The following is a 21,590-nucleotide window of genomic DNA, read 5'->3' on the forward strand; positions in this document are numbered from 1 at the left end:
TCTCAGTGAAGATTCTTTAAAGAAGGCTAAGGTTAGGAGAAAGATTATAAAAGAGTAGGGTTTTTGGGAATCATATTTGCTTGAAAAGATTATATCATAGGAAGGAGGACAATCTGTCTGAAAAATGATGTTTACAGGGGGTGACTGTTATTCTTGGTTACATTCCTACACCAAGAGATTTCAAACTAGGCTAAAAGATGCTCAATCGTTTGCCAAGTCTGTGTGTAAGAAGTCATAAGCAGGTGGGGATTACCCGATCACATATTCTAAAATTAGTGGGAAAGGATTTTGTGAATAAATCAGTGAAATGGTTTTTCTAAAATTAGTGGGAAAGGATTTTGTGAATAAATAAGTGAAATGGTTTTTCTAAAATTAGAGGGAAAGGAATTTGTGGATAACTCAGTGAAATGGTTTTTGAAAAAGTTAGGAGAAAAGTCAGATTTAAAAAAAGTTAAGAAAACTAGGGTTGAAGGAACTCTAGGACAGTCAGCTAAGCTTCAATGTTAGTAGTAAGAGAGAGAGAACAGTGGTGAAGGGAAATTTAGAGTTTAGTGGGAAGATAGATATGGTAGGAGTTTAGATCTGTTAGGAGCAGTTGCATTGAGAAAGTATGCGTTGCTGAATGATAAGAGAAGATTGAGGGTGATTGTAGTATCTATATTTACAATTCCCAGCAGTAAGATCAAGGTGATTATAAGTGTATTTTTTATAATCAACAGGTTGAAAGTGAGGGATTAGAGTTGGGACTGAGAGTTAATGTAGTGACACTAGTGGTGATGGATGGAAATACAAGTCAAGAGTTCAAAGCTTTAGGGAAAATAGATGAATCAACAACAATGACATCAACACTTCAGCATATTATAACAACAGTGAGAAGCAATTTAACTCTTTCAACATTGACAGTTATTAAAGCTATAAATATATCACATTTGATTACAAGGGAGCCAATCGCTCCAGCACCAATTTTAGAGGAAAAGACTGTCATTAGGGTTAGGATGGGTGATAAAGCTCATCTTCCTTGTAGATGTGAGAGAAGGAATGTGTAGAGGTGAGGTTCCTCCCACATGGAGAGATAATTATGGAGAAGAAGTGTTGTTATGAGGATAAGAAGTAGAAGCTGTTTCACCTAGTGAAAGGAAGTATATTATGTAGAACGATATGAAGTTAAAGAGGGTTATGAGTGATTGCTAACTTATTTTGAGTAATGTTAGAGGGAGGATACTATCATGGAGGTACAGGATGAGTTTTTTTATTTTAATGGAAGACGAGAAGATATATCTGATCAATACAGTTCGTTAGGGAAGAGAGAAACTAAATGGAAGGCATATGGATTTAATTCTTCTGTTTGGAAATTAAAGATGGATGGGCAGGTAGGAATCTTTAGTTCAAGGAGTTACCTCATTCTGTAAGATAAGTGAGGAATATTGAGGGTAAATGTCTGTTGAGAATTTCAGCATAAAGAAAATGGGGTTGAATCTTAGAAGGTAGCTAAACTTCTATCAAGTATGTGTAAATCTTATGTTTTATAAGGGATGTTGTATCAGCAACAATCATTAAGAGAGAAAATAATGTAGTTGTGGAAACATTTGTTTAGGCCTAGGTTTAAGTGTTCTTGGTTAAATGAATTAACCTGTGTGAATTTGTTAGATAGGAAGGAAAATCAGTTAACAGCGCTTCATGAAGCATTGGAGGTGAAACCAGTGAGGGCTAAAAGCTGTTTTTGTTCTAAGAAAACATATGAGGGAAAGAGGATGTTTAGGGGAATATCAGATGGTAATGATTATATGATGATTTGGGGTAAGCAGGAACATAAGGTTAGTAATGAGAAATATAATGTAACTTTTGAGGTTTCATTTAGTAAGGAGATACGTTTTTGCATGGTAATGTGACTATTGGGGATTTTAGAAACACCTGGGGTTTGTGGTGAGAGTATATATTCTTACCCTATGGATGGATAGGATGTTGTTACATGTTGAAGTTGAAGCTTCCATATGAGGTTTTAAAATTAAAAGAGGGGAAGAAAGGGACATAGATAATTCTGATTATGAAAGAGAGAAGTTTCATAGTCTGGGAAGCCTATCATTGGAGGATAAGTCTAAGAGAGAAGTGGGGATTTTTCCATGGTGTGGTGTAAAATTTTGAGAAGATCATATAGATAATATTACCTATAATTTGAAGGGTTTTGCAAATGAAACGATAAGAGGGTTTAACTTTCTGTCAAGACTCAAAGGACTATTGATAGATAGATATCAATTTTGAATATCCGATAATTTTTCAGAGGTTTAAATATTAGTGTGATTTTAGTATTTGGTTATGAATCAAAGGGGGGAAATAGAATATGATTAATTTTATATATAATTTTTTATATTCTTAGTTGATATTGATGTTTTAATTTGAATGTGTTGTTTTGCAAAAGATACTGTTTGGTCTTTTCTTTTCTTCCAGAAGCATATGGGGGAATATGTAGAGATTCAAATACTCAAACAAGGACAATATGAAGGGACAATATGAAAGGAGAATATGAAGGGACTGGAGGAAGTGGAACAAGGAAGGTGTGGAAATGTTCCGATTCCATCATCGACGATGCATTGGAAGTCGACACTGCTGAGGAGATGAAGTGTAGTGGACTACATTCCAGTGTCTGCAATGATATATAGACATATTTGCATGTGTAATACATAATTTGTGTCATATTCTTTCTGTATAAATTTTTGTAGAATGATATTTGCTGTTATTGGGTACATGTGGGGATCTCAGATGTTTTTGTTTATTTCGTGAATGCTTAGGGACATGGGGTCTAGGCAGGGATAGAGAGAATCCACAGGAGGGTCCGATGGGTCGACCAGCCTGGTGTGGACGTTTTTGATAGTATTTTGTTTGCTGAGGCTTTCATGTGTATTCAAATTGCATCATAGTTTCAAATGCATTGATAAAGATGTATGAATTGATCTGGAGTACTTAAGTGGTTGCCTGCGGCAGAGGGGTCGTGAGAGAATTTTACTGTCTTGATTGATGGATGGATATTTGGAAAGAAGGCTGCCAGACAGGTTTTTCGCTCTCACACTCCATAGAGAAATGTGTTTTTGGTTTATTGTTTAAAAAATACTCAATAAGAAATTGTTATTTGTCATAATCTTATTCTTTTTGTTTTCGAGACTTAATTTGTCTCGAAGGGGGGAAATATGTAGTATCTGAGGAATTATGACTTTGCTAACGTTTTCAAATGGAACCTGAGAGGAGGTTTATTCAGCTTAGAGGGAGCATCTGGGGAGCAGTTTTAGAGGGGCACCCTAAAGCAGAGGAAGTCTGTTAGGTGTCCTCCTGGGATTGGTCTGTAGGGGAACACCCATATCAGATTACATAGGATATATACCACAGTTGGGACAAAGGACGACAGAATAATCAGATTTGAGATGGGGCGATTATTCTCCAGGTATCTGCAGGTATCTGTAAATCGACGCTGTAACCCTTTGTTATGAATAAACCTTTATGATGAAAATACAGCATCAGCGGGTTCTCCTTGGTCACACAGCATAATTAGCAACGTTTACTCGACACAACAGACACAATCCTGTCTCGGAGCTCTACGGACAATTCCTTCAACCTCATGGCTTGGTTTTTGGTCTGACATGCACTGTCAACTGTTGGACCTTATATAAACAGGTATGTGCCTTTCTAAATCATGTCCAATCAATTGAATTTACCACAGGTGGACTCCAATCAAGTAGTAGAAACATCCCAAGGATGATCAATGGAAACAGGATGTACCTGAGCTCAATTTCGAGTCTCATAGCAAAAGATCTGAATACTTATGTAAATAAGGTATTTCTGTTTTCACTTTGTCATTATAGGGTTTTGTGTGTAGATTGATGAGTAATCGATTTTAGAATAAGGCTGTAACGTAACAAAATGTGAAAAAAGTCAAGGGGTCTGAGTACTTTCCGAATGCACTGTATATGGACTGTACAGCCTAACTTATGGATGTTGCACCCATGTCATGGAGTATCAGCCTACTCAGTAACACTCACAGAACACAACTGTGTAGAGTTTACACAAATATTAGCGTCTTAGCTCTTATTGTGGGACTCTAAAAACCAGTGTGAAATGAGCCACATTATGCACTCAGCCTATTATACGTATTGAACATACATATTGGACTGTGTATTGAACATACAGTGGGGAAAAAAAGTATTTAGTCAGCCACCAATTGTGCCTGTAATTTTCATCATAGGTACACGTCAACTGTGACAGACAAAATGAGAAAAAAATATCCAGAAAATCACGTTGTAGGATTTTTAATGAATTTATTTGCAAATTATGGTGGAAAAAAAGTATTTGGTCAATAACAAAAGTTTTTCAATACTTTGTTATATACCCTTTGTTGGCAATGACACAGGTCAAACGTTTTCTGTAAGTCTTCACAAGGTTTTCACACACTGTTGCTGGTATTTTGGCCCATTCCTCCATGCAGATCTCCTCTAGAGCAGTGATGTTTTGGGGCTGTCGCTGGGCAACACGAACTTTCAACTCCCTCCAAAGGTTTTCTATGGGGTTGAGATCTGGAGACTGGCTAGGCCACTCCAGGACCTTGAAATGCTTCTTACGAAGCCACTCCTTCGTTGCCCGGGCGGTGTGTTTGGGATCATTGTCATGCTGAAAGACCCAGCTACGTTTCATCTTCAATGCCCTTGCTGATGGAAGGAGGTTTTCACTCAAAATCTCACGATACATGGCCCCATTCATTCTTTCCTTTACACGGATCAGTCGTCCTGGTCCCTTTGCAGAAAAACAGCCCCAAAGCATGATGTTTCCACCCCCATGCTTCACAGTAGGTATGGTGTTCTTTGGATGCAACTCAGCATTCTTCGTCCTCCAAACACGACGAGTTGAGTTTTTACCAAAAAAGTTCTATTTTGGTTTCATCTGACCATATGACATTCTCCCAATCCTCTTCTGGATCATCCAAATGCACTCTAGCAAACTTCAGACGGGCCTGGACATGTACTGGCTTAAGCAGGGGGGACACGTCTGGCACTGCAGGATTTGAGTCCCTGGCGGCGTAGTGTGTTACTGATGGTAGGCTTTGTTACTTTGGTCCCAGCTCTCTGCAGGTCATTCACTAGGTCCCCCCGTGTGGTTCTGGGATTTTTGCTCACCGTTCTTGTGATCATTTTGACCCCACGGGGTGAGATCTTGCGTGGAGCCCCAGATCGAGGGAGATTATCAGTGGTCTTGTATGTCTTCCATTTCCTAATAATTGCTCCCACAGTTGATTTCTTCAAACCAAGCTGCTTACCTATTGCAGATTCAGTCTTCCCAGCCTGGTGCAGGTCTACAATTTTGTTTCTGGTGTCCTTTGACAGCTCTTTGGTCTTGGCCATAGTGGAGTTTGGAGTGTGACTGTTTGAGGTTGTGGACAGGTTTCTTTTATACTGATAACAAGTTCAAACAGGTGCCATTAATACAGGTAACGAGTGGAGGACAGAGGAGCCTCTTAAAGAAGAAGTTACAGGTCTGAGAGAGCCAGAAATCTTGCTTGTTTGTAGGTTACCAAATACTTATTTTCCACCATAATTTGCAAATAAATTCATTAAAAATCCTACAATGTGATTTTCTGGAATTTTTTTCCTCAATTTGTCTGTCATAGTTGACGTGTACCTATGATGAAAATTACAGGCCTCTCATCTTTTTAAGTGGGAGAACTTGCACAATTGGTGGCTGACTAAATACTTTTTTCCCCCACTGTACATATTGGACTGTACAGCCTAAGCTAGAGATTGTGCACCTATGAAATGGGGAATCAGCCTACTCGGTGACACCCACAGAACACAAGTATGTAGAGTTTACACAAATATTAGCATAATTCCATGGGTGCAACATTCATAGGTTAGGCTGTACAGTGCAATATTAATGTCCAATACACACAATAGACTGACTGGAAAGGTCCTGCAATAAGAGATAAGACGCTAATATGTGTGTAAACTCTACACAGTTATGTGAGTGTCACTGAGTAGGCTGATACTCCATATCATGGGTGGAACATCCATAGGTTACATTTTTACATTTACATTTTAGTCATTTAGCAGACGCTCTTATCCAGAGCGACTTACAGTTAGTGAACACATCTTTTTTTTTTGTTATACTGGCCCCCTGTGGGAATCGAACCCACAACCCTGGCGTTGCAAACGCCATGCTCTATCAACTGAGCTACATCCCTGCCGGCCATTCCCTCCCCTACCCTGGGCCAATTGTGCGCCGCCCATGAGTCTCCCGGTCGCGGCCGGCTGCGACAGAGCCTGGATTCGAACCAGGATCTCTAGTGGCACAGTTAGCACTGCGATGCAGTGCCTTAGACCACTGCGCCACTCAGGAGTTAGGCTGTGCAGTGCATATACAGTAAGTTTGCCCCAATGCAATTCTAAAGTTGAATACATCCACAGTGTGATTTCAACTGATTTGTACTTTTCTGGTGAAATTGAATAATTATTGTATTTTTTTCATATTGAATTTGATAAAACAGCGACCTCATCTCATTTGATAAAACAACGACCTCATCTCATCTGCCCAGATCTGCATGCTCACACCTCCATCCCTAGTGCCTGCATTATTGTTTGCCACATGGCCTTAAATTGTACCAAATAGTTTCTCGGTTACCCATGCCATTTCAATATTTCAATAATAAATCATTAGATTTTTCCATTTTGTTAATGATGGCGGATTAATTGATTTCCACGTTTTTAGTATACGTTTTTTCAAGATAAGTGATGAGAAGAGAATCATCCAGCCCATTGGGTATCTAACTACATACAACCCCATATGCCATGTCTTGAAATATGCAGACAGACCGATTAAAAATTAATTTACATTGTAATAGTTCTGACAGCCAACTTTCTAGCTCCGCCCATAACTTTTGGACTTTATAGCGTTCCCAAAAAGCATGGATTATTGAGTCATTGTTAGTTTTACACTTAAGACATGACTCTGCCATTGTGCTGTAGAATTTGTGAATTTTGTCTCTTATATAATACATTCTATAGATTAGTTTATACTGGATTAAGCGTACATTTTCGTTGACTGTAATTTTGTTAGTTATCCTGCATCATTCCCTCCATCTTGTGACAACATCAGTTCTTTTTAAGTCTTGGTTCCAATAGTTTATATATTTTTTCTAAGAGATTGTCAGTTGGATATGCTCTCTGCAAGGTTTTGTATATCTTACCTATCATATGAACATTATTTTCTGACTCAAATAAGATTCCCTCAAGGTTGCTCTAATGTCCAAAAGATTTCAAATTGAAATGTTGTGATATGATCAGTAGTGGTGCGTGGGTAAAATCACTGGGTAAGCCAATTGCGTTGTTTGCTGTTAATTCATATGACTTGCAACCGTGATATACGGGCCTAAAGGCCGAGACAATAAGAAGACAGTGGCAGAATAAATTCAACCACACCTTTGTTTTATCACAAAACCGGATAGCAACCTCTGTCCGGTGAAGTCCACAAAGCATATTGCATGTAACAGACAAGTTACATGACCTACAGCATGGTTAAGTAAGTTAATGTTTCCGACATTTTCGGACCACTAAACAACTACTGATTTAGAACCACAGAGAGTTACCTCAAGTCGCAAAGAAAACAGGAGCTGCCTCTAATATTCCAGCACCATTTCAACTTCAACATTATCAAATCACCTCTGCTTAGTCTAATACAGTGACAACTAAAAGATAACAAAAACAATTTAGTCCAATCAACATAAGCTAAATATGATGTGGCTGTCCATGGTTCTGATTTTTGTTTGTGCGTGTGTGTGCACGCACGTTCGTGCAAGTAGAAAAACATGTTGACTCACTCTACTTGTAGAGAAACGACAATGCCATCCTCCTCTCTTTCATGTCGACGAAAAGGTCTATCACTCTGTCATACAGTACACACTTTTATTTTTTGTTGTCCTAGGCTACCTGGCTAAAATGCTGGCTCGCTAGCCTAACTTCCATTCATGAGCAATGTTAGCTAGTTAACATTAGCCTTCTACATCTAGCTACTGTACATATTGAACTTCCATCCTCTCAGGCCAGGGGCACAACAATGTATGAATCGCCATTATAATCATTGACCAGTACAGAGAATTAAGTGAACCACAAGTCCAAATCCCTATCTCCATTCATGGCTAATTTAGGAAACGAGATGCAACAATTCAAGTTGTTTCTGTTAATGATGTATGCTCTCAAAGCGATTTGATAGGAGAGATGCCAAATCCAAGCTGGCTTCCCTTGACACGTATTTTTCTCGCCAGGACCATTCACAGTTGAGCTTGCTCAGTTTAGCTCAACGCTGATTGGCTAATTTGTTATACTTTTTTTGTCAAGGGAGGCCAAATGCTCGTTGGCTTCCCTTGCGTTCAATGCTATGGGCGGCAGCAATGTCATACTCGTTTGGACCAGACAGTATCAGATAGATGGCCTACACATAGAGAGACAGAGGGGCGCTGTTTCACTCGCTGGGATGCTTTCTCCTGCGAATTGAAGGAAAATGTAGAAACACATTTTTTTGTACTTTTTGGGGGGAAGCCTGGCTTCCCTTGACGCTCATGAATACACGCCACTGGATATGATTAAGTTGCATGTATTTGAAAATATCTACAGTACATTGGTCAGTCCAAAATTGCTTTTTAATTCTGTCATGGAAATAAATGTATTTCCTGTTACGTCATTTACATCTATGCCTTTAGTTTTCCATGTGGACCAATTTATTGGTGAATTCTGAAAAGCTATCCAAGGATTGTTCCATAGGGTTGTGTTTTTAGGGAGTGATATTGGTTCTTGTAGAATACGTTTCATTTTCTTCTATGTTGTTATAGTGTTTTTAACTATGAAGTTGTTAATGTTCTTAGCTTTATCAAGCTTTGAAAAGAAACATGTAAAAATATTCTGGGGATGAGCATGCGCATCTTCAATATGTACCCACTGTATTAGTGTATTTAACTACACTGAACAAAAATATAAACGCAACATTCAACAATTTCAAAGATTTTACTGAGTTACAGTTCATATAAGGAAATCAGTCAATTGAAATAAATTCATTAGGCCCTAATCTATAGATTTCACATGACTGAGAATACAGTCATGTGGTCACAGATACCTTTAAAAAAAAAGTAGGGGCGTGGCTCAGAAAACCAGTCAATATCTGGTGTGACCATAATTTGCCTCATGCAGCACAACACATCTCCTTCGCATAGAGTTGATCAGGCTGTTGATTGTGGCCTGTAGAATGTTGTCCCACTCCTCTTCGATGGCTTTACGAAGTTGCTGGATATTGGTGGGAACTGTAACACGCTGTCGTACACGGCGATCCAGAGCATCCCAAACATACTCAGTGGGTGACATGTCTGGTGAGTATGGAGGCCATGGAAGAACTGGGACATTTTCAGCTTCCAGGAATTGTGTACAGATCCTTGCGACATGGGGCCGTGCATTATCATGCTGAACAATGAGGTGACGGTGGCGGATGAATGGCACAACAATGGGCCTCAGGATCTCGTCACAGTAGCTCTGTGCATTCAAATTGCCTTTTCGGCACAACAGCCATTATTGATAGATCTATATCTTATTTTTTTGCGTATCGTATTAAACTGAAACATGTTCTTGTGTCTATTTTTAATCAACCCTGTTTGATTGATATGTATCAAGTCTGGTAAGACTTTTGCCATTCTATTGCTTATAATAATTGTTATTAATTTATTGGCACAATTTATTATACTTATAGGTCTATAATCAGCAGGGGACTCTCCAGGTTTTCCTGGTTTTAATATAACTGAATTAACTGTTTGATACATGGAACTAGGAAGTACTGAATTGAGAGTTGTGTGTTGTCATTTGTGTAAATGGGGGCGCTACTTTGTCCCAAAATGTTTAATATAATTCTATGGGAAAGCCATCCATTCTTGGTGCTTTTCTCCATGTGAATGTTTTAACAGTATCTAATATTTATTTTTGGTTGATCACTGTGTTTAGTGATTATTTTTAGTCTGCTGATAATTGCTTCAGGGTTGTTGAGTCTAAGAAGGCTATAGGATCCGTCCAACTGTTGTTTAATTCAGATTTATATACATTTTGATAAAAGCTTTAAAAAATTTAATCAATCGCGTTGTTGTTTGTAATTACCGCATTTGTATCTTTATCTTTAAATTACAACTGGTTTAGCGTGTATTCGTTTTGTGAGCCCTGCGAGATGTTTACCAGATTCATTTGCCATTACGTAGTATGCTTTATTTAAGTTTAACCTGTAGTTGTTCGCTCTCTTCAAAAGTAAAAGATTGTGTTCCTGCTTTAGTTCAGAATTTTTATTTTCTTCTTTACCTTGTAAAGATTTTTTATGGGCTTTTTCTAAGATAGTGATTTATTTTTCTTTAATTTTAATTTCTAAATCAGATTAAACTTTTGTTGAGTATTAGATTATCATTCCCCCAATGTACGCCTTAAAGGCATCCCAAAATATGTTGGGGGTCGACTTTTCTCTATCCTCTATGTCTACATTTGTAATGGTAAAGGTTTTTATTTTTTCGTTTGCGTATTTAATACATTGAGTCCAGATGTGCTCTGTTCATTCGGCTAATTCTGTCGCTAAGTGTATTTTCTATTGGTTTAATGAGGCATGATATGATCCGATATCACTATATCATGCATTTTTGAATCCAGTAAATAGTTGAGTGCATTTTTGTTAAAAAAATGTTGTCAATTATTTAATAGCTTTTCTTACTTTGAGGGGGGGGGGGGGTCTTTTGTAGTTGGGAATAGTAATCTCCAGATGTCCTGTAAATTATTTGTACAGATACCATTTTTCAGCCTCTTTGGAGGTTCCCTAAATGTGCTTTTTTTATTACTACGTCTGTCAATCGTATCGAATGTATGATTTAAGTCACCTGCTAAAATAATAGTTCCTGTCTGGATTTGATCTGATATAGCTTGAATTCTAGCTAAAAACACCAGATTTGCCCCTGGTGGGATATACAGTGAAATCAATGTGTATTTTTCACCTTGTAAGGTGCAATTAAACATTAGAAAAAACAGCTGTTCGTTGTTCTCATTTGCATCTCCAAGTTGTTCTTTGTCTTTTCCTCTAAGGGAAGCCATGGCTTGTTGGGTTCAAGTTGCAGCATCGCTTTACACACAGATTGGTTCCCTGTTGTACAGTGGGGGAAAAAAGTATCTAGTCAGCCACCAATTGTGCAAGTTCTCCCACTTAAAATGATGAGAGAGGCCTGTAATTTTCATCATTGGTACACGTCAACTATGACAGACAAATTGAGAATAAAAAAAATCCAGAAAATCACATTGTAGGATTTTTAATGAATTTATTTGCAAATTATGGTGGAAAATAAGTATTTGGTCACCTACAAACAAGCAAAGATTTCTGGCTCTCACAGACCTGTAACTTCTTCTTTAAGAGGCTCCTCTGTCCTCCACTCGTTACCTGTATTAATGGCACCTGTTTGAACTTGTTATCAGTATAAAAGACACCTGTCCACAACCTCAAACAGTCACACTCCAAACTCCACTATGGCCAAGACCAAAGAGCTGTCAAAGGACACCAGAAACAAAATTGTAGACCTGCACCAGGCTGGGAAGACTGAATCTGCAATAGGTAAGCAGCTTGGTTTGAAGAAATCAACTGTGGGAGCAATTATTAGGAAATGAAAGACATACAAGACCACTGATAATCTCCCTCGATCTGGGGCTCCACGCAAGATCTCACCCCGTGGGGTCAAAATGATCACAAGAACGGTGAGCAAAAATCCCAGAACCACACGGGGGGGACCTAGTGAATGACCTGCAGAGAGCTGGGACCAAAGTAACAAAGCCTACCATCAGTAACACACTACGCCGCCAGGGACTCAAATCCTGCAATGCCAGACGTGTCCCCCTGCTTAAGCCAGTACATGTCCAGGCCCGTCTGAAGTTTGCTAGAGTGCATTTGGATGATCCAGAAGAGGATTGGGAGAATGTCAGATGAAACCAAAATATAACTTTTTGGTAAAAACTCAACTCGTCGTGTTTGGAGGACAAATAATGCTGAGTTGCATCCAAAGAACACCATACCTACTGTGAAGCATGGGAGTGGAAACATCATGCTTTGGGGCTGTTTTTCTGCAAAGGGACCAGGACGACTGATCTGTGTAAAGGAAAGAATGAATGGGGCCATGTATCGTGAGATTTTGAGTGAAAACCTCCTTCCATCAGCAAGGGCATTGAAGATGAAACGTGGCTGGGTCTTTCAGCATGACAATGATCCCAAACACACCGCCCGGGCAACGAAGGAGTGGCTTCGTAAGAAGCATTTCAAGGTCCTGGAGTGGCCTAGCCAGTCTCCAGATCTCAACCCCATAGAAAATCTTTGGAGGGAGTTGAAAGTCCGTGTTGCCCAGCGACAGCCCCAAAACATCACTGCTCTAGAGGAGATCTGCATGGAGGAATGGGCCAAAATACCAGCAACAGTGTGTAAAAACCTTGTGAAGACTTACAGAAAACGTTTCACCTGTGTCATTGCCAACAAAGGGTATATAACAAAGTATTGAGAAACTTTTGTTATTGACCAAATACTTATTTTCCACCATAATTTGCAAATAAATTCATAAAAAATCCTACAATGTGATTTTCTGGAATTTTTTTTCTCTTTTTGTCTGTCATAGTTGACGTGTACCTATGATGAAAATTACAGGCCTCTCTCATCTTTTTAAGTGGGAGAACTTGCACAATTGGTGGCTGACTAAATACTTTTTTTCCCCTCTGTATATAATTGACCACTCACTCTCTACCGGTTGCTTGTGGATATATTGATCAGTGGAGGCTGCTGAGGGGAGAACGGTTCATAATAATTTACATTTTAGTCATTTAGCAGACGCTCTTATCCAGAGCGACTTACAGTTGGTGAGTGCATACATTAAAAAAAAAATCATTCTGGCCCCCCGTGGGAATTGAACCCACAACCCTGGCGTTGCAAGCGCCATGCTCTACCAACTGAGCTACACGGGGCCCATAAAAAGGTAGAAGCACACAGCTGCACTTATAGCAGGACATGATGCGCATTTGTTGATGTTGTATTTCCTTTATCCACAGCTGAACGCAGCAAATAGAATGACATCAAACACATGGAAACCATGTATTTGATACCATTCCACTCCAGCCAATACCACGAGCCGGTCCTCCCCAATTAAGGTGCCACCAACCTCCTGTGATATTGATCTATACATTTTTTTGGCTTAATTTAAACTAAGTGGTCTGGCTTCTACATATAACCACAGTTTTGATGGTACAAAACTGAGCTATTCACTCCACATGCGTCCTATCGGTACGCGCATGCAAATTGAATTAGGCTGTTTGAGAAGGTTTGAATCCTAGGCAACCTGCATATACATTGTTTGAAGTACAATAGACCAACATAGCTCCTGTAGTAGGTCAAAGCTGTGTGCTGGAAAACCTTGCTTGGTAGAGCATGGGTGGAGTAGGCATTGTGGTGCATGTGAATTTCCTTTCTTTTTCGGCTTCAGACCAATGCTTACTTCTCACATAAAATGTAGTTTAGTGCATCAAGAGTCAGGCACATCAACAGATTTTTCACCTAGTCAGCTCGGGATTCAAACCAGCAACCTTTTTCTTACTGGCCAACACACGTCACTGCTAGGCTACCTGCCACCCTAATAAGTATGATTAGTTCTAAATACATCACAATACACAGTCCTGGGAGATGAGCTATCAGCAGTGGAATTGACATTCAATATAGGACTGGGTTTTGTTTGAGGCTAAATGGCGGCACTGATGACTACCATCATAGTAGATCTAATAGGGAATGAGGCCTAAAACACCACTCATTTGCAGTGCATTATTTTGCACTTACAGATGGAATAATGTGCTCTGTTGGTTTAATATTAATATGAAAACTGTTACAGTTATTAGAGGTGTTTGTCTTTCCATCACCAAACAATTTATTGTTGTTTCTACCTCCTCTTTGCTCCTGGACGACAATATGCATGGAAAATGTCCTTTCAGGCCATGGTTTTTTAGTTTGTGTTGAGGTCTGGAAGCCAGAGGCTAGATCTGGTAATGTAGCGTCGTCTCCATAAATCAGGCACAGCATGTGGAAAAACATGGTTAGAAAAATCGTGTGAACAGCCAACCAAATGCTGAAACTGCCAGGTAGCATAATACCAAACCATTCTACGGAGTTGCAGTTGAAGGCAGTAATTCATCATGATGAGGAGTAGTGGGAGTAGTGTAATGTGTGATTCATCTATATTATAACTAGACTGTAAATGTGGCCTAATAAGGATAGATTAGATTAGTGTCTATTTATAGGAGCTATAAGGTACAGGATGTGCAGTGCAGAGCTGGCCAGATGATGTCATTGCCACAACTTGACGGCATCACAGTGCCATTCACCTGATAGTTGTATGTTATATGTAACCACTGTGCACAGCAGGATACTTTTTAAGTGGTGAATAAATCCCTCCACATTTTTGTGGAACATAAAACCGTGGCATTCCACCTCTAACATAGACTTTAACACAACCTCATTCTGTCTTATCATACTCACACTTAGCATTCTGAAGCTACTCTTTGCTAATAGATGTGAAGTTGTGACTTATCCCTAGGCTAGGGTGTTATATTTGAGATAACCAAGACTTACAGTGTTTCGGAGGATACACATACAGTAGACCTACAGAGTAATCATGCAGAGGCGGTTCCCAGGAGCTTCATGGATTTAAATGTTGCCTGTTAGTCTTAGGAGGTGGTGAATAATCATCATGAAATATAGATTACAGACAGGAAGCCGTCATAGATCTGCTTTACATTTGCATGCTGTCTCCCCTCTCCTTACAAATATTTAAATGTGCGTTCAGTTTCAGTCATGTTTACAGTATAACAGGTTGTCATCCAAATTTATGATTTTCAGCTTCCCAACCTGGTTATGTAAAAGTTAGATTTAATTAATTAATTAATTAATTAATTAATTAATGTCCCCTGTAGCTGTTTTTAGGAGGGGAGGAACAGTACGTGAGAGAAGTGTGTCATAATGTTTCCATGAGTAATCCAGAGCTTGTTCGAGTTTTGTGACCCCAACCTTATTCAGCAGCCAGGGGAGGGTTCACCACCAGTGTGTGTGTGTGTGTGTGTGTGTGTGTTATTTAGTCAGAAGCCAGTGGTCACCAGCAGCACATGTGGAGGAACACTCAGTGGAAACGGTATAGAGAGAGAGAGCCCAGGAGGGATCCACAGACAGACACACGGGGCGGCAAGTAGCTTAGTGGGTAAGAGTGTTGTGCCAGTAACTGAAAGGTTGCTGGTTCTAATCCCCGAGCCGACAAGGTGAAAAATCTGTCAATGTGCCCTTGAGCAAGGCACTTAACCCTAATTGCTCCTGTAAGTCGCTCTGGATAAGAGTGTCTGCTAAATGACTAAATATATATATACCAAAAAGAATAACGGGAAGAGAGGCAGCATGGGTGACTGGAAGGATGTTAGGGGAAAAACTGACAGGGAACAAAATCATGTGCTGTTGTGTTGATAACCATGGTGCTGTTGTGTTGATAACTCAGCCCAACATGGGCTAGTCATTAGCAAATTTTGGGGCGTGGTTTGTAAATACCCCAATTCATGTTGTTGAGTTAAAAAGGAATACTAAATCAAAATTGCTGACACCATTCAAACGAATGAGGTTCGGAACTTCAAAGACAATTACCTCGGAATCATATTTTTGTGAAACCGTTACTGAGAGTGCCGTTCCAGTGTTAGTGTTCTGTTGTCTGATTATATTGTGAAAATGAAGTCTGTTAAAAGATTTAGATAATTGCATGTGATATATGAGAAACTGAAGTTTCTCTGGCAAAAATATATATATGATAGTAACAACTTTGTCTTTTAGATACAATGTAACAGGCAGACAATCCATTTTATTTTGGCGAAGTGAAGGTTGTCCTTGGGCCACCTGTCTTTGGGACAATGTGGAGCTGATGAGCAAAGGCACATCGACCCAATGTGGGCAGCCTACATGGGTCCAATGTTTTAACCCGCATTGGACCCACATCGTGCCAATGTGGGCATGTTTGTTGGGAAAATATGGGCTTATTTCAGGCAAAGTGAGGGCTGCCCTCACCAGATATTGACTGCCCACACTGGGCCACACTGGGTCAATGCCTTGGCGGCCAATGTGGAGCCGATGCGTAAAGGCGCATCGGCCCAATGTGGCCAGCCTACGTGGGGCCAATATTTTAGGCCGCATTGGGACCGCATCATGCCAATGTGGATATGTTTGTTAGTCTAGTCAAAAATCTCCCAAAACACCACACATGACGTCCTGACAACTGCTAAAACCAATTTTCCATACCGCAGAGCTCTTTAAAAAGCAGTTTGGGAGAAACTGAATCATGCTGATATTAATGGTTTGTGTCAGTTTATTTAAAATATTTCAATTCACAAGAGCAATTCCCACCTCCAGCTGTGTTTTTTACTGTTGCAGTGTTGCCATGTGAGTGAGACATACTGCACGTCAAGTTGTATACTCTGTTGCTTCAGGAAGCATTCATGTGTACTCTCGCAAAATCAAACAGCCTGACAGAAAATATATTTAATATATTCTGTGAGCATTTCTATTTTGTGTGAATGTACTTCAGACATTTTGTTGGTCAGACAGAAAACAACACACAAACGTTAACATATCATTCACCTGTCCAAATACAGCCTACTGTGTGATGACAGTGGGGTGGCTTACCTGTGTCCAGCCACCTGTGATTCAGTCTGTAGCATGCATCTCCATGATCCCATAATGGGGTCAAGGTGAGTGTTATGGATGTAGACAGACTGTTCACATGCACCTCTTTGAGTGTACGTTTAACTTTGACTCAAATGTCAGTAAAGTCTGTTCACATGCAGCTCTATACCTGTGATAGGGAGCTTCCCTATGGCAAGAATGGAGAACTAAGTGTGTGTGTGTGGTGTGTGTATGTGCAATGTATCAATTTTGTGTGTCTACATGGGTGTGTTGTTCTCTGTTTAATCTCGATGTTCTGCAGTTCTGTCAAATGTTGCCAGAGGGGAAAGTACAAGCAGCACCTCATCCTGCAATTACTGTCAGATCAGGTAGGGAGTGTACAGCTTGAGATAGCACACAGAGAGCCAGGCAGACGTACAGGTGTATGATCTTAATTTGATCACTCTTTTGATGCTGAGAGCTTCATGATTAACATAAATTCACTGAAAACCCGCACTAACACACGGTTACAGTATATTAAGAGTATTGCACTTTTCATGTAGCCTAATTTGGCCAGCTAATGGCCTAAGTCTGTATGAACATGAATGAACCATTCAACACAAACATTTTCTTCAGACAAACCTAAAATGTCCTGAACATACCATAATGTATACATGAATGCATAGGCCCAACAGTGGCTTTGTCCTGGTTTCAGGGAGGGTTGTTACAGTTTTAGAAGTACAGGTGTTGGATCTTAATTTGACCAGTATTGTCGCAGCAAAATAATCTTGCAGCAACAGGATTTTAACGTTTATTCCATAATGTTGCTTATGGACTAAACGTTCAAATCCTGTTGCTGCAGGATTATTTTGCTGTGACAATACTGGTCAAATTAAGATCCAACACCTGTACGTCTAACACTAACAACCCTCCCGAAAAAACATGATAAAGCCACTGCTGGGCCTATGCATTCATGTATACATTATGGTATGTTTCTGAAGTACATCTTCAAAGTGAAATGTTCAGGACATTTAGGTTTGTCTGAAGAAAATGTTTGTGTTGAATGGTTCATTCATGTTCATACAGTATATATTATACTATTTATACTGAGCCCAGCCACAATGTGTACACTGGTCAGGGGGTTCAGTCTCTCCATTCTGTCTCTGTCTGTCTCTCTCTAAACAACATAATCTGCCATTTAAGGGGTCTCTCCATTCCGCTCTCAGTTGATCTATTGTGTTCATTTCTAAAACACCCAATTACACCATGTTGGCCCCCGTGTTGCCAAGCAACAAGTGAGGAAAATACTGGTAACATCAAACACATAAAAACTGACCAATTTTCACTGGACTGAGATAACTAATACCTTGAGATTCTCATAAAGGGAAACAACTCCACTCTTATTTTACCCAGTATCCCTTCAGCTCTCTCAAATTAACTCTGCTCCTCTCCAGTTGTACCTTTCTTTATCTAGCTCTCGTTCTTTATCTCTCAGCTCATATACTGCACTCCTCTTTCCAGTATCCCTCTTTCACTCGTTACTCAACTCCAATCCTCTCTTGTCTTGTCTCTTCCCCTCTCTCTTCATTTCAGTACATCAGGTGCGCTGTGTCCGCCACATTTTCAGTAATAGGAAATAATGTTCGAACTGCACAAGCTGGATGTCTCTCATGGGGAGGATGTTGGACTGGTAAAGACATGCCCAATTTGCCACTGATCATAAACATTTATGAGTGTAAGGCTTACACTCTCGTCTCTAACATGTAGGCTCAACATTTTCGGACAGGCCCATTGCAAGTTAGAATGTTGAATTAACTTCAGTTGGACTTACTTTACCTGTTGTTCGCTGATTTTTTCCTTATGTGTCACGCCCTGGCTCTGGGGACTCTTAAATGTTGAGCCAGGGTGTGGATTTTCTATGTTTAGTTTTCTATGTTTTTGTTCTAGATCGTGTTGATCTATGTTGGCCAGGGTGGTTCCCAATCAGAGACAGCTGTAGCTCGTTGTCTCTGATTGGGGACCATACTTAGGCAGCCTGTTGGCACCAGTTAGTTTGTGGGATCTTGTTCTGTAAAGGTTTGTGTTGTGTAACCTCAGGACTTCCTGTAACGAACGTGACATTATGAGACAAAATATCCACAGGGAAGTAATATTAGCCCGACTTTCAGTACGCTGGTCTGTATATGGTTCTTTCGGTTTGTATTTTCAATACTGACACAATTCACATGCGACTTAAAAGCTTGCACAATATGTAAACAATTGCCAAGCGTAACCGAACCACAGACTGAATATTGTTGACTTTTAATTTGCAGTAAGACACAAGCACTTCCAGCTCATTGTGAGGAAACGTGCTTCGGTCGACAATGTTTGGCTATTGTTAACATATTGTACATTACTGTTGTTTACATATTGTGCAATGCATCAGGAGATTGAAAATAGCCATATACAGACTGGCACCCCAAAAAGTCTGGTTAACAGTACTTTCCTGTGGACAGTTTATCTTCACTTCCTACCGTCAAAAGGCATGGACAACGAGCAAAGTAAGTTTAAAGATAATTTCATACAACCTTCTGGCTTGTAGAGACTGAATAGCCATGGGGTAACCATGGTAACAGTCTGATGTATTAGGCAAGTGGAAAAATAATATATTTACATCAGTCAGTGTCCCACAGGCTGCTGTAGGCCCAGTATTGATAGGGGAGTTGAGATGTGCCTCAATCTCACAGCTTTATGATTTCCCTCATATTTTGTGCAGTTTTTTATCCATATACAAGGCTTGGAAAGAAAATTTGAAGATTCCTTTTCAGTAACTTTTGCCCACTTTGAAATTAATTTATCATCACAGAGGAATGATGGTCGAAAGAGCGGGAAATCACAGTAGGAAATATGTTTATACCACACTGAAATACATTTATCATTCATGTAACGCGATTGCCTTATTCCAACCACAATACCTTGATGGTAGTCCAGTGGTCTGCATCTACAGCTTTCCTATCTCCTAAGTCATTACTTCTGTTGCTTTTCATTTGAATGTTAATAAGAATTGCTAGCTTGTGTTTTATTGCTGTTTTCACCTAGAGAGGAAAGCCAATAACCACACTCTTGATCCATCACTGTCCAACAGCAGCCTCAAGAGAGATGCCAAAACAGATGTTCACACAGACCTTTAGAAACGTCAGTAGAGTATGCTACACCTCCACTACCATGAACCAGGCTGTAACAAATAGGAGATTCCAGGCACTTTTAGCACTTCGTCAGCTAGATGTTGTTTTTGACAAAACGATATACTATATAGAACAGCAGGGTTCTAGCTTCTCCATGCATATTATATCAGCCGGGAGCCAGAGAATGGGTCATTATCTTAAAGAGTGGATGTTAAGCAATTACCCACATCAAAAAAATACTACAGTTTACTATAGAATACTACAGTACTTACTATAGAATTCTGTAGCAAACAAAAAAGTACTGTAGTAAATACTACAGAAAGGTCCGCAAAAACACTACAGTCTGCAGAAACACACAAAAATATGAATTATAGCAAATACTACGGTATATAATGTGCATATACCCTACCCATTCCCCTCCCCAATATCCCAATTTGTGCCACCCGTAAGTGAGAAACCTACACAGAAAAGAGCAGAAGCTCTGAACTCTCCATACAGAACCAAGTCCTACCTACCTAACGGTTTTGGAACATTTGGTCTATTAGTATTTTGCGTTCACCTGGAGCGAGCAGGCCACAGGGAAGTACCGCCATTGACCTCCGGGTCTAGGGTTCCCTTGGGGGTCTGCTTGCTCCTCAGGTTGTTCTTCCTCCCCTCTACAGATCCTGACCCTGACCCAGCACCAGACCCAGCACCAACCCCTGGCAGCCAGTCCTTGTCCCAGCACGACTTCCAATACTGACCCTAACACAAGTACCAACCCAGGTTCTCCCGGTCCCAGCTATAACACCAGCACCAGCCCTGGATTATTACTATTGCCAATATTCTTAATACAAATGTCTAAGACAAATGTCAAAGAGAATAACAACACACAGTTGAAACAATTGTTTTTTCTCAAATTGGCTTATAATCCCCTATTAGTTACAAGGTCAGGGAGTATGGTGAGAAAATTACAAACTCTGTTATGCACATATGCTGTATAAGCCTAAAACATGTACATTTCCACTGTCTGTTTCTGTCATGTAAGAAGAAGCTAGTGTTCTTCCACTCTTGTCTTTGTTTAACTTAGTCACGCGGCCAAAGACAAAGGTCCGTCTGAGAGTGACCACAGTTTTTCATCTTTCAAGACCACAGCTGTGTGTAGATATGAAGAGAACAGAGGCTAGTTTGAGCAGCAGCAGATAGATAGTAACAAAACTGGCGTTATCTCTTGTTTCTACGCTATGTTCCCACCAGGCTCTCACACATCTGCTAAACAGCCACGTAGACATAGGTTATTCATTGGGCTCTTAACTCTGCACCATTGAGTGAATTGTTAACCGTTACAGAATTGCAATTCTTATAATAAAGTTGTTTGAAGAATCTACAGTCTTTCTCTTCCTTTCTGGTTAGAATTTCCACTACAATTCTTTACGACGAGGATGGGATGGCTAACTCTGTTTGCTGATCGTTCCCAGGGACACCAAGGTTACAGTGGCTTGCGAAAGTATTCACCCCCCTTGGCATTTTTCCTATTTTGTTGCCTTACAACCTGAAATTAAAATTGATTTTTTGGGTGGTGTATCATTTGATTAACACAACATGCCTACCACTTTGAAGATGCAAAATATTTTTTATTGTGAAACAAACAAGAAATAAGACAAAAAAACAAAACTTGAGTGTGCATAACTATTCACCCCCCCAAAG

At 39.8% G+C, this 21,590-nt stretch overlaps 1 long non-coding RNA gene across 1 annotated transcript in view; it reads left to right on the plus strand.

The window, feature by feature from the left end:
• The window catches only part of LOC121536949, a 58,901-nt gene extending 37,633 nt beyond the window's left edge, over nt 1–21,268 (plus strand). Inside the window, exon 4 of the long non-coding RNA XR_005994930.1 lies at nt 20,567–21,268. This is a non-coding gene — a long non-coding RNA (uncharacterized LOC121536949). The remainder of the gene's footprint in view (nt 1–20,566) is intronic.
• Nucleotides 21,269–21,590: the final 322 nt, after the last annotated feature.

Source organism: Coregonus clupeaformis, chromosome 23 (assembly GCF_020615455.1).
Source record: "Coregonus clupeaformis isolate EN_2021a chromosome 23, ASM2061545v1, whole genome shotgun sequence".
NCBI classification, from domain to species: Eukaryota; Metazoa; Chordata; class Actinopteri; order Salmoniformes; family Salmonidae; genus Coregonus; species Coregonus clupeaformis.